At 44.8% G+C, this 12,544-nt stretch overlaps 1 long non-coding RNA gene across 1 annotated transcript in view; it reads right to left on the reverse strand.

Moving 5' to 3' along the window:
- Positions 1-6,490: 6,490 nt before the first annotated feature.
- LOC144753412 (uncharacterized) overlaps positions 6,491-12,544 on the reverse strand; it is a 56,756-nt gene continuing 50,702 nt past the window's right edge. The window contains exon 2 of the long non-coding RNA XR_013594347.1: positions 6,491-9,823. This is a non-coding gene — a long non-coding RNA (uncharacterized LOC144753412). The remainder of the gene's footprint in view (positions 9,824-12,544) is intronic.

A 12,544-nucleotide genomic window follows, 5' to 3' on the forward strand; every position in this document is an offset into this window, starting at 1 on the left:
AAACATTAAGGGGCAGATGTACTAAGGCTCAAATGGGTATTAGAACCGTTTGAGCCCGCAAAAAACCTGTGGCCCATGTACTAATCCTAGGATTAGCCACTCGCTATTAGGCAGGGGCGTTCCCTTCCTAATAGCGACCCCAAAAGGTATGTAAGAATGTTTTGCAACCTTCTCTGAAGGGTGGTAAAGCACTTGCAAATGGGAAGAGAGCCCCAGGGGACCCTTTTCCCTTTGGGAATGCAAGCTAAACATTTTTTAAGGATAGGCAGTGGTCCCAGGGACCACTGCCTGCCCTTAAAAAATGAAAATGGAAAGTTACATTTTTATTTTTTAAATGCATCCCGCTTTCCTTTAAGGAAAACGGGCTGCATTTAAAAGAAAAGAAAAATGCTTTATTGAGAAGCAGTCCCAGATATGGAGGTCTGCTGACCCCAGCAGGCCACCATCCCTGAGCATGCCAGGCATTTCCAATGGGGACGCAAATTGAGACAGCCTCATTAATATGCATGAGGCATGCAATTTGCGACCCCATTGGGAATTGCAAACAGTGTCTCTGACACTGTTGTACATTGATGTTTGCGGCTCGCAAATTGCGACTCGCAATTTAATGCAATTTGCGAGTCGCACACATCAATGGTCGTACACATGGCCCCAAATACTTTAGAAATACTGTGTCATTCCTGTATTCGAATAAAATCATTTCTCAAGAGAGAGAAATCCTGTGCAGGAGCAATGCTAAATTAAAAATCAAACCATAAATATCAGTGATAAAACCTGATTTGCGCCTGCAGCTATAAAATGTCCTTTTGATTGACAAAGTGCAGGTGCAAAAGTGCAGGAGCTATCAGGCAGGAAGGGCAGGTGCAAAAATTCATAGCAAGAAGTCCAAATTACAGGCCGAGACTGAGACTCGAGGGGGACCTGGTCGGAGGCTGTTTCTGTTTGATGTGAGCCAGAGTTCCTAAGCTGTGTGCAAGAGATGCAACGGATCATCGACCAAAAGTACAAGATGCTTAGTCATTACTTCTGTTTTGACCGGACTAACCTGGTATGACATTATTGTGCACTTCCAACTAACTGCTGGTTGCTCTTATTGTCAGTCCAAGTCTTGCAAACATGATTTAGGTACAATTAGCTCAGTTCCAAATGTGGTTAAAAAGCGTAAAGGGTAATAGCAGCCCGATCTCCTGTGAACAATCGTAAATACTGGTAAAAGTGTAGGATGTGTGAAATATTGATCCTGTGTAAATGGATTTGACTGGAAGGGGAAGCTTAGTTGGAGCCTCAAAATAGTCTCTTATTCGTTTTTGAACAAAGTTGGCGGGTTGGTAGGGAGCTGGGCGAGAGAATAGTAGATCTTCCAACTTCCTGACGTATTTGCCACACCTCGCTAGGGTTTGAGGGTCTGTGTGGGAGAAACATAATGCTGATGCCTCCAGGCATGAATGAATCCCTCTTTTTAAGTAAAAGTGGCTTGAAGAGAGAACTCCTAGGGGCATCCAGGGAAGGAGAGCAGCACAGAAGGTGGAGCCATGATTCGGTCCTGTAGTTACATTGTCTACAGGACCCTCCCTCTCCGCGTGTGACCCATTGGTTTAAGTCGACTGTTTGCAGTCCTAGCAGGCACATAAACATGATGTCCCTTCTTGCGATCCGTTTAGGCTGTCTAAGAGTTATGGTTGAGGTTTCACTGGTAGATAAGAATCATTCAAGGGGGAAAGGATTGATTTTGAGAGAGTTGGTCTTGTTGTATTTGTTGAGCCTGTTCAGGGCACGTTGAATTCCAATTTTGGTGTGGTCCATTATGACAATATCATCGGCATATTGTAGAATATGTGGTTTTGAGTGGCCCAGGTGTGGAGGAAGCAGGCAGCTGTACTCAGAAATCTTCCAAGGTCAACTGTATGGAGATTAAAGAGGAGTGGTGCAAGAACACATCCTTGTTTCAAGCCGTCTGTGGTGGTGATTGTTGTAGAAATGGTGGAGGGGCCTGTTCTCACCAGAACCCAAGTGTTTGTGTGCAAGGGATATTAGAGAACCAAGCAGGTCCCGGGGTATCTCCCTGGAATCTAACTTTTGCCAGAGAGTATTACGGGCCACTTTGTCAAAGGCAGCACTGTAGTCGATGTAACAACAGTAGAGAGGAAGTTGACTTTTCTGAGCAGCTCGATGGCTCAGGGTGGCAGAGCAGTAATGTTATTGATTGTGGACGCGGCTGTGCAGAACCCAGTTTGGAAAAAGGGTAAGATGTTTTTTTCTGTGACTCATTCCTCCAGCAATCTGAGGACACACCTGGCATAGACCTTGGCCTCCAGGTCTAGGAAGGTAATAAGTTGGTAGTTGGAAGGGATGGCCGGTTCCCCTTTTTTAAAGATTGGGCGTAAGGTCGAGCCTCTCCACAATTCGGGAATCTGGGCTGCGGCATAGGCTTGGTTGAAGAGGGGGTTAATACATTAGTGTTAACAAGGGAGAGAGTAAAGGATTTGATCACATTATGTGAAAGGATTACACTTCAAGTCCCCTGGGCTAGGTATCTATGTAACAAAAATAGGAGTATCACCAAAGAGAATCAGAGATTCTGAATGGGATGTGTTTCTGAGAAAAGGAACATTTTCCTTTTTAATAAAAACCCCTCACTCACCAGCCTAGTGGTGACATGCTTCATCATTGGGGTCCACCCTAATGACCGAATGCCATCAGGGTGTGCTGCGACACCTGAACTACAGTGGAGCTGCTTATTGTGAGTGATAGGTGCAAAGACATTTTTTTTTAAATTGTCCTGGTATAACTTAGTGGAAAAAACTTTATTCGTAAGCTACTGGACAATATTAAAATTTGGTGTTGAGATACTTGTAGGTGATTATGACCGTGAGTATCTATGTGAGTGGTCTACATGTTTCAACCTTTACGTGGCAAATCCCAGGTTTTCATCAGGACCAAGGGGCAGGAAAATTGACTGTCTACACACTCTAACGTGTACCCAATCCTAGATCCCTGGTACCAGATTGCCAAAATCTGCAATCGGCATGTACTCAAGCCTAACTAGGCAAGGAAAAAGAAAAAAGACTCCTAATGTGTGTCTTTACAACATCGTGGGGCAGAGGGAAGACTTCTCTCAGCTAGTAAACATATTAGTTTTGCCGAGACCGATATGGTGGATAACCTACGCTCCTCAGAAACACATCCCATTCAGAATCTCTGATTCTCTTTGGTAATACTCAGGAGGTTAATACATTAGCCCAGTCCTCCAGGGCGCATTTGAATGTGCCAGCTGGAAGGCCGTTGGGGCCTGGGGCTCAATCTTTTTTCATGTTTCTGGCCTGTGGAGGTTGGCAGCTGTATATTAGGCACAGTTATGTTATGTTATGTTAGAAGCTTGTAAAGTGCCTGATTACTCCAAAACAGGCTGTCCCTGTGCTAGGTTTTCTCCTAAAATCAATCAGTGAGCCAACCATGGCGTTTAGGTTATCATTGATTGCCTGAAAAACCAGGTCTTTAATTTCCTACGAAAAAGATTTTCTGAAGGTTGCATTATAAGGTCTACAGGAAGAATATTCCACATCTTTGCCGCCAGGAAACTGAAAGAGTTACCACCCATATGAACTCTGTGTGTTTTAGGTATCATAAGCCTGGCCATTTCAGAGGATCTGAGGCAGCGATTTGGCAGGTGGGGTTTGATCAAGGGGAACAGATATCGAAGACCACTTAGATTTCAAATTCTGTGGCAGAAGCATAAAGCTGTAAAAGCTACTCTGGCCTGAATAGTGGAGTTTGGCAAGGGCAGGACCCAAAGAGGAACGTCTAGGGATATTCAGAAGCATTCTTGCCACGGTGTTTTGAACCCTCTGCAACATTCTTATTCTGCCTTTGGAACTACCAAGATAAAGAACATTGCAGTAATCCAAGTGTGATACTACTAGCGCCTGGGTGAGCTTTTTCTTTGCTGGATCTGGCAGAAGCTCTAAAATCTTTCGAAGCATCTTCAAGATGCCTAAGCAGGTGCCGGCATGTGTAGAGATTGGGTAATCAAAGGTCAGTGATGAGTCAAACCAGTCTTGCCTTTTATCCACTGCACCAGCTTCTGAGCCTGCTTCACAGCCTTCAGACATGAACAGTTGACTGACGTTACAGGTGCCAGCCCCTGTGCCTCTCGCATGGTCAATATCAGTGCTCAGCAGGCTATGGACACAGACTCAGCACAAGCCCTCATGTGCCAAACACCTCTTCACGGCCTCTAGCTGTACCCTATGAGCGCTGGGAGCAGGCCATGGCCTGCGGCCCTAGCCTGGATCAACTCTCCTTACTCGGACCCCATCACGCATGGTCTTTTGCTATGAATGACCCCATTCAGCCCTGCTGCTTTCGAAGCAACTGAACATGGATTTTGACCAAGCACAGCAGACTCTGGGTACATGGCCTGCACTATCACCCCTGCAATCAAAGACGCTATGCACAGCTTTTGGCCATGTGCAGTGGGATCTTAGCGCAATGCCTCGCCTGCATATACTCTGTGCCAGTCCCCATGCCACCTAGCCTACTCCATATGGCCAAACGCTGTGCACAACGGGCTCTAGATGCAAGGCCTGCCCATGTCCTTCACTAATCTCCATGTCTACAGTACTCCCTACATATAGTCTTTGACTCTGTCTAATTGCAGTGTGGACATATTATTTTCAATTTTGTTTTCAGGTTTCATATGAAGAAACATGTGAAAAAGAGTCCCAGACTTGGATTGTCAAACCAAGTGGCAAAAAGAGGGGCTATTTTATTTTCATGCCTTTTGGCACACCTCTTTGGGACACCCCCCTCTGATATTCTCTGTGGTGTCAGAGGGTGCTCCCATTGTCCTTTATGCTACCATGGCATTTCCTTTCAGGATGCAGGCATCAGTTTCTGGCACCATGTAATATCTACTGTAACAACATTTTTTAGTTGCTGTCAGCTAATCATATTTTGTGAGTGAACGCAAAGTTCAAGATATCTCTAAAATGTACCCCCTTAAATAACATTTAACATATCATTGTAATGTAAATATGTCATCACTCCTGAATAGGTTTACTGCAAACCACACATGTTCTGAGTGATGTTTTAGTTTAATGCAGAGATGGGTGTTCTACTGTTCAATAGTGTATGCTATAACAGGGGGCTGAAATTCAGTGGTAAGTTAAAATGTAAAGCACATCTTTATAGACTTTTTCTTTATCTGTTTACCCGTGAGTGTTTCTGCATGAAACTTGGCATCAGCGGCGGCTCCTTCACTCTGGCGGAGGAGCGTCGCCCCCTCTGCCAGCTGCCAAAAAACTGAAAAGCAAAACAATAATAAACCTTTATTTGTCTCTGTAGCGTTGTGTCTAGGGGGCGGAGTCATTGGGATGACAGGTAGAGGGGTAGTGGTAGGTGCACTGTTGTCAGTGCGCATGACTGTTTGGCCAGCCGTCTCAGGACACCCAAACCATTATACAAACTGAAGATGTCTCCAACCCGAGCTTCGTTGCCGGGTTGGAGATAAATAACGGTGATGGATCAAGCCCTGATCTTTGGACTGGGTAAGAGTGGTCTGCTTAATTCAGACACTCTGTTCATCACCACCCCCTTTTCTGAATCGGGTTGGAGACAACAGGCACCGGCTCCCAGTCTACCTGGGAGTGCAAATTCAGAGCGCTCAGCCAAACCTAAGGCCGCTCTCGGCATGAGAGCAGCATCACTATAGGCAGCAAGTGATTCTGTGAGCCTGTGCCTGCAGTGCACGGAGCCAGAGAGAGGGTCGAAGGGGCAGGTAGTTATTTTATATATATTTTTTTTGTTTGGTTGTCCCTTGTCCCCAGTACCTCCCTCTCCCTGACCCACCACTTTCCAAGGACACAGGCCGCAACAGCTTGACATGCAAAATGAGTGTCACATTTTGTGCATATTCCTTAAACAGCACCAAAGTTATAAGCAAGCAAAAGCACATCAATAAGGAGCCTGAACCAATAAGATGCCATTGTCTGCTCTGTAATGTGTACTTGTATGCATGAGCGTGTGCGCCCAGGCATGAACCACAATTCCCAGTTTATGAACCAACATCCTTATTTTATTGGTGGCAATCAGGTGCAGTTGGAGAAACCCTAGATCTGGTTTGCAACTATTTAAAAGTTATTTATAAAAAATTATCTCAAAACTGTAAAAAAAAGTCTGTGACATCACGGTTGAAACGTAAAGGCAAAAAAACAGTGAAACATGAAATGAATTAGCTGTCCACCCAATGCATTTCTACTCCATGCTTCTTCCTGTTTGTGGTTAATCATGGATGCAAAATTATTGCAGCAATGTAGATAACCATAACTTATAAATGTACAATTGCTGAGTTTTTTTAATGTTATTGTTAGAAACAGGGTAGCGTGGTGCGGAGAGGGTAGGCTAAACTCCAGGACATTGTGTAAAGCATCTGCGCAGCACACCCACAGGCGACACACTGGACACACTACAAAAAAGACTCCAAACCAGGTGATGTGATAATAACTTTTTGTATTAAGACAACACGTTGTAGAATGTAATCTCAGGTACAGATAAACTGTGCCAACTGGCACCGGGGAGCAGTTCACAGGGGGACTGTTTACAAGGAAGGGCCATAGCACGTTTAGAATAAATGTAATTCTCAGTTATAAATGTAAAGCAGCCAGTACCTCCTGGCAAGATCAGGCACTTAGCCAGACTGCAACTAGCCTTAAGAATAAACATAAAGCATCACTGTAGACATCATCATGAGCATAAATGCATGATGCATGAGTCCTAGACCCAGTATGCATAAAACCAGCAGTGCAGGCCTTAGGGAAAGAAAAGCATTATCAGCATGAACATAACACCTGAGGCATTGCAATCAGCACATGATGATGAAGTGTAAAACATAGTAGGTATTCTGTCCGCACCTCAGTGGCATCAATAACATTTGCATAAAGCAGAGTATGCCTAAAAACGCTAGGCCGAAACCTGAGGCATAACTGCAATATCATGGGTATATCAGCATAACCCTAGGACTTAATAATCCTGTCGTTAGGTATACTCATATGCCTTAGGAATCACAAGGCAGAAATGCAATAACCATAAATCGCATTAGCAGTAGGCCTGGAATGAGAAATATTAGGCACAGAACCAGTAGGCATGAATCACATTAGTATCAATCAGAGTAGGCCTAAACATATGCATGGGGCCTAGCATATTAGGCATATTAGGGCCTCAACAATTCCTTTATGCATATCAACACATTAGTCTGTGGCATCTGGTTGGCCTGAATCCAATAGGCGTAACATATGAATCTCTTCTTCATCACATGAGGCCTACTCACAGTAGCTCGGCATAAGCCACATTATCAGGTATCAGCACAATAGTATTACGCCTCAGCAGGCATGAATCTGAGGGGTAGATGCAATATCATTATCATGAATGCAGTAGGCATGAAGTATAAAACAGCTCCTACATGACATTAGGCACACATCCTGAGCCCGGAGCATAAAACATGTGAGCATAAATCATATTAGCATGAAAACATTGGGATAAAGCATGAGCAACACCTTAGGGCTAATCACATTGCATTGGTATTACTTCATACCATCAGCATAGAGCCTAATCACTTGAGCTGGTAGTCATTTTATTAGCACAAGTTCCATTGCATAAGCAATACTGCTGGCATTACTGTAGGCATGACAACCTCATCAGCCTAAACTAGATTATACCTGTACAAAGGCCCTTCCCAGAATGTTGACAGGGTACCTTCTGTAAATACACCTGGGCATAAAATCATTAGCATGAAGCAATCCACATGAAATCAGCAGGCCACACCACGTGACCACAACAATGCACCAACTGGAGCCCCCATTCTGGAGACTCTCATGCAGAGGAATGCCCAACCGTGGCAGCTGCCAACTGTCCATCGGGGCAGTTGTGGAAAATAAATGCAGCGCTGTCCGTGGGATGCAGGACTGAGAGTCCGGGGGGCTGGAAAACAGTTGTAGCACTTCACGAGGCACTAGACAGCAAGCATAGCACAGCCAATGCGAATATAGCACTCTGGCAGCACAGCACTGCAGGACCCACGCACCTTCTTCTCCTGGGCAGGGGCTGGAGGTAGCGCTCACAAGGCGCTAGATGACTCACAGTCCCAGGGTCCCACCCGAGGGAGTAGCGCCCACGCTCCTCACCTCCAAGGAGTGCAGGCAACCAGAAGATAGTGCTCATGAGTCGATAGGCGGCAGGAAAGATCTTAGGGGCTTGGATAGCGCTGCAGCCCTCATAAGGTGCTAGGCAGCAGGGAGAACCCAGTCACTCCAAATATAGCGCCCATGAGGTGCTAGGGGAACATGCAAGGGGACTCCCTCACCAGACGTCAGCTGCAGGATCCACGCTCCTCCTCTCTTTGGGGATGGAGATATAGCGCTATCACAGCACCGCGCTGCAGGCGTCAGCTCCTCCCCTGGCAATCAGGAAAATAGTGCCTCCCATGCGCTAGGGAGCGGGCGAGGATCCAGAGTCCGACACAAGGAAGTAGTGCCCACACTCCTCACCTCCTTGAAAAACAGGCAGTCAATGTATAGCGCTCACGAGGCGCTAGGGCATCAGAGCAGGCAGGCCAGGCTGGGCAAGATCAGCAGACAGTGGCACTCACCAGGACAGCAGCTCCTAGAAGCAGTCATCTCCCAGAAAGTGGCACTCCTTCTGACATAGCAGTCTTCACTCCAGCAAAGGCTCTCACTGGCTCTGTAGACAGCAGAGGGGTACAGATGGGCTCAGGGGCCAGCACACAGGCCATTGCAGCGGTACCTCCTGGCAGAGTGTCCCCTCTCAATCAAGCTCACGTTCAGTCTGAGCACATGAGGCACAGCCCCCCTACATATACACCCCTCACCCCACCTACCAGAAAGAGCCAGAGGCTTCTAGAAGGTCCCTGGCAGTTCCAGTCTCAACTGTCAGTGTGGGGGAGGTGTAGAGCAACTTGTCACTTCAAACCCTAGACCGCCAACCCACCTCAGACAGGCGGCACATGTGCAGATAGGAATGGCGTCCATTTTGGAAGTCACATTTACACAATGGTCAAAATAAACCTGCGTACACCATTGAGCAGTATTTAACATTTGCTTGACCCAATATAACCTCGCAATGGCTGGACAATGCAAACATTCACTCCCAGTGACAAGGATCTGGGTTAAATACACCATTCTTTTGCTCACCACACCGCCCCAGTTTGGACCCAGCCATATGCAAATCATTATTGACCCTGTTCCTTGTGGGAACAGTCCAGCCCGAACTGCCAAGCCATGTCCTCCCTGGACCGGAAACAAGCATCCTAGAACCAGTTTCAGGGCATCACCGTCCCGTGCACCATCCCGTGCATCGGGCTTCACCGTCCCGTGATCACTACACCACTGGATTCAAGCTAGCCTGGATGATGAGGGGTGGGACCTGTTTCAGGGCATCACCCCACATCAGCCAGGCTAGCCTGAATCCAGTGGTGTGGTGAGCACGGGACCCACGTCTTGGCGTACCCTTCCCACTTAGGAAGACATATGCAAAAGAAACAATTGATGGACGGAATGCTGGACAATGCAAACATTCGCCCCCAGTCACAAGGATCTGGGTTAAATCCATCATTCTTTTGCTCACCACACCACCCCAGTTTGGACCCAGCCATATGCAAATCAGTATTCACTCTGTTCCATGTGGGAACAGTCCAGCCGGAACTTCCAAGCCAGGTCCTCCCTGAGTCAGCCTTTTCGCCCGCTCCAGCATACTGCGCAGCTGCAGCCTTAGACATTCGACAAAGCAAGCAGCATATCTTGCAGCAGAAGGCCTATAATTAAAAGAAACAAAAAGCAGTAAGTAATTAGTAATTATTTAATGTTTTTTTCGTAACATGCACTACTGTCTTGTACTTAAATGGTTGAGGTGCCCGGAAAAGTGCAACCACCGTGGTGTGGTTTGGTCATAGGCCAGGGCTCGTTTACAAATTCCATTGTAGATGACGACCTGCTGCCGTACAACCCTGATTGCCGGGCTACCTGACCCGAGTCACAAGTGATAAATGATGTGTCTCTATTTCTTAGTGCATTAGAACAACTAGAAAGAGAACCTTTACTTGTCTTGCATAGAAAATAAATAGGTTTTAAAATGGCGCCGTGAAAGAGACATCCATATACTGCCCGGCACAGTTCATGACAGGAGCCCTGCTGAGTGCAACTTCATGGAGAGCTAATGTAAATAGCAACATGCAAGTTTCAGTCTGACGTAGAAAAAGAAATGAAAACTAAAATAACCATATCAGTCTTCAAACAGTTAAAAAACGACTTGCACACAAAAGTTTCATCACCAGAGCAAAGAACAAATTCACAGTCCTGGAAGACTTGCGAGGAGAAAATACATTTAAAGATTTTTTTTTCAAAGAAGGCTTCTGCGTATTTCCCTAAAAACAATGTTACTATTGAATCTTGCACTATTTAAAAATAAATTTTGACCAACAACAACATTATTTCTGTTTAATACACAAATTGTGATCTACTCAACATACATCTGCTCCTTTAGGCTTACCCTTAGTTCAGGGTAGATGACACATAATTTGTAATTCAACAAAGCATCCGAGAGCACTCCAGTGACAGTATAACGCCTGAAATGGTAAAATGTGGGTATTTACTATTCCAGAGTACCTTCTTGCTGCTGAGAAGTGCAGATACTCTCACTTGAAAATGAACGAAGTGCAGGTACGTGGTCCCAGAAAGTGCTAGCCCATTTAAAGCACCAATTATGACTACAGTAATTTTCCAGAAATACATACACATTTGTCAATGCACGGGGCACAGTTACACATTTATTTTAATGCTTATAAAATGGGGATTCACACATAATGTTTTCTTTCTTTCAGGGGGATTCTGATTTTCCAGTAGACGATCCCCTTCTCCTACACCTCACACATTTTCGTATTAGTCCTTCTACAGTGCATCCTTCAAAAAAACAATTTACTTTTTCCTCGACAAGAAAAAATCAAGGTTTAAATGTACCTTTGTAAATGCCTGCAAATTTGCAAGTTTGTGGGTCTTCACATAATTTGTAAGGCACTCTTGCCATTGAATGTTCACTCTCCAGGCTTGTACCTCAGATTAGGATAGAGGTTGTGGCATTACAGCCAGTGCTGAATATTTTGGAACTGAGGAACCAGGTTTGACTCCGGGCGTCGGCTCACCATCCTGTGATTCTGGACTAATCACTTAATCTCCCTGTGCCTATCAAAAATTAATGTGTCCTTGTTTAATGTAACTGGTGCTCATGTAAAGCGCTTCAATACATTTGGGTTGAGTTCGCTCTTTATAGAACTGCAACAAATCTGATATACTCACAAATCATACTATAGGAGCTATTGATATTAGTTATTGTATGAAGAAATATTTTAGATTTTCTTTCCAGAAGTTATCATTTTGAAATTTTGAGGTAATACTGTGAGGTAAGATTGTGTTATTATTTGTCTGCGTGAGTTTTATGTGCTACTGACGTTGAGACTTGTGTTGGTTATTTTGTCAGTGAAGTACTGATGTTTGTCAATTTCTGTGTATAGTGAGAAATGTTGGCTATAAGGTCATTTAGGGAGTACATGACAGCCTTGAGAAGAACCTTTCATTTGACAGTAGCATTAAGTATTGAGTTTAAATTATGGTCTGACTTTGCCACAGTGATGTGAGTTTGCTGCTCTCTAAGCCACTTTGAGTATCACATGGTTTTGTGGTGCTTAGAGTTTCCTTCGTGTTTTTTAAAGCTTAAGGATGAAAAATTGGGAGTATCTGTCTTTAGTGTTATAGGTGCTTGATTCACAATAAGCCATCACCCCAACTTTTGTTTACCCAGCATGGTGACATATAGCACAACTAGACCACTTTAGGGGTGTATATTACTTTTTCTATCAGATGATGGATTACAGAGTCACATATTGACACTAGATTAGTCTGTATCATGTAAAAAAGAAGATAGGTGACTTGGATGCATATAGGCCCAAAAATCCTCATGATATGTGTTAATTGTACTACTCGTGGTTCTTGGGCAAGGCTCAGAAACATATTGTTGAAAATGGAGTTCTTCAGTTTATTCAAGCTGGCTTTTGTGAAGGATTCTGTACTAAATGAGAAGAGCAACACAATCTACATCTGTATGTCTATGTGCAGAACGGGAAAGAAACAGAAGAGGCACATTTCAACAGTGGGAAATATTGTAAAGTGCATGAGGTGCACACACAGAGGATCTAAAGTGGTACTATATTACTATACATTATTATGTTGTAATATTGCTTCTGAAAGTATCTTCCAGGGTTGGTGGGTCCCTCAATCTCTTTCTACACCAGTTGAGGATGTGCGTTGAGCCAGTGGTAGAAGTGGGTGGGGCCGGGGGAAGTGGGTGTGGCCTACAATAAAAATGTTAGCACCTGGACTTAATATTTTACAAATTAAGCACTGTACCTGGCACGCTTTGATGTCTTAACCCATTCCATCAATCGATTGGCAGTAGCCACAGCAACTCTTGCAAGGGGAACTGT

The sequence above is a fragment of the Lissotriton helveticus genome, chromosome 5_1 (assembly GCF_964261635.1).
Source record: "Lissotriton helveticus chromosome 5_1, aLisHel1.1, whole genome shotgun sequence".
In the NCBI taxonomy this organism is placed as follows: Eukaryota; Metazoa; Chordata; class Amphibia; order Caudata; family Salamandridae; genus Lissotriton; species Lissotriton helveticus.